The sequence below is a fragment of the Notothenia coriiceps genome, unplaced genomic scaffold (genome assembly GCF_000735185.1).
Source record: "Notothenia coriiceps isolate Sejong01 unplaced genomic scaffold, NC01 NC01_scaffold00037244, whole genome shotgun sequence".
Taxonomy (NCBI): domain Eukaryota; kingdom Metazoa; phylum Chordata; class Actinopteri; order Perciformes; family Nototheniidae; genus Notothenia; species Notothenia coriiceps.
Window position 1 is genome coordinate 3,832,304 of NW_011369945.1, and position 2,159 is coordinate 3,834,462.

The window sequence follows — 2,159 nt, forward strand, 5'->3', positions numbered from 1 at the left end:
AAAAACACTTTAATGTGTATTATTAGAGAATGGATGTCTTTTCAAAGCTTCCCTTCAAGATCTGCAATGTCAATCTACCCATCAGCTGTTATGAATGTCTCTGTTTACCAAGATGGCAGGCGAATATTCCTCATGCTAATGTGTGATATTAGTCTAATGGCGTGTGGTGGATGTGAACAGCTGGTTGATCTTGTTGGCTTGATAATTAGTCAGCAGCATACGGAAGAGTTACTGCATGCGTCCTCCCTCCATCCTCCCCATGTCTGCCTTTCAGAGACTGGTTCTCAAAGGAGAGCCGGTTTCCAGCAGAATCAAACCCCTCCTCACAGCAGGGATTTTCCTCTCCTCCGTCTCTCATTCTGCCTGTCCCCCACTTCATCAGCGCTCTTTCTTCAATCTAACACCACTGATTCCTGCCGATGCAGAGGTGGGAATAGCTACCCACCGAGGTGCTGACATCACCGCTGCAGATGGCAGAATGTGGATATGTGCACTATACTAATAAGACCAGGTGTTTCACCACAAGAGACAGTGCATCTTAAATGGGCCTGCAAATGAAATGTTGAGTGTGTGCAAGGTGCAGAAAGCCCAGCATCTGGAAAGAGTTTAATATTCATACCCTTATCCATTTATTAAAGTATTTTCCAAACACACCCACTGATTCCTGACTTGTTGACTAATTGTTCAGGGAGTAGAGCGATGACAAGAACTAGAGCAAAACTGTGACAAATAGATATTCCCCAGGCGCAGCTTACTCTAGCTACATATTGAATAAGGTCAACAAGCATCCGGATTAATCAGTTATTATACAAGCACAGTTAATGGTGGACCAGTCTTTACTGCTGTATGTCATCTCATAATATCCATAGAACAACCTGCTGCTGGCCCTGTGCGTCTGTCAGTATAGAGCCAGTGAGTTATTAGTGTTGTTACACCCTAAAAAAAAACGTGTTTACCATACAAGGAATATATGAGCTCTGCTGTCAGCCTCCTTTGAAATATCAGAGTGCCTCCATCTCATTATGGTTTTTGATACTTTTGAAATATCTTACTATTTGCTTATAAAAAACTGTCAAACCGCACAGGGTGCTATAAGGTGCTTTTTACTTGCGTCCCATAGAACCCTTGTATACATAATATACATTGTTGAATTAAAACAGAAACAAATTCTCTTTGAACACATTTGTCAAGAAAGTCATGAAAAATAGTATTGATACCAACAAGCACCTCACAAAGAGTGTACCACTTGGTAAGAAGAGCTTATGGTTCGGAATAATTAATTCAAACCTGAACATTTGAGTTCAAGTAAAGCGGTTTTGCTGCCATTGGCCTTGGTTTCACAAATGGTAAATGGACTATATAGCGCTTTATCCAGTCTTTAAGACCCCTCAAAGTGCTTTACATACTACATGTCATTCACCCATTCACACCCATTCACACCCATTCATACAGAGCAGTGTATGTTACTCTAGGTCTAGGAACTAACATGCATACACATTCACACACCGTTGGCCATGCCATCTGGAGCAACTCATAGTCCAGCAGGAAGGGCCCTCAGATTGTGAGATACCCCTACCCGAGGTAGAACAAATGACAACAATGATTTTTCTTATCTTTAGGGTCTCCCATTAATGAAATTGATTGTTGTCAAATTTTATTTTGGGGGAAAATTTTTTTATTTGGTTGTTCTTTAGAACTACCCCAATCCCTGAAAAAGAGCCAAATTAGACCAGGACGAATATGGCAAAGGTGACAAAAAAGCTCATAGATTGAGAATGGCCTCTCTTTTCCTCTTCAGATTTGCTGAGGTATGAACCAGGTAGCTCTCCTAAATCACCAAATAGTCAGACAATTATTTAACTAAAGAAATACTGAATTATAGTCCTGTAAACTTAGCTTTAGTTTAGACGGAAATTGTACTTTTTGGTGATAGGAACATAGGACTCCATCACTTTTCTCTCATTTATCAGAAAAACAGAAATCCCTAAAAAATATACCATTGCTGAATTGTCTAGGGTGCTATTGAACACTATCCAGTAGTTGTATGGAAATATCTGGTACAGTTCTATTGCAAATGAGATTTCTTTAGACATAGGCCTACCTCTTCTCTGAGACAGTCAAATTCCGAATGGGGGAGAAGTGGCACAATAGCCTATCAG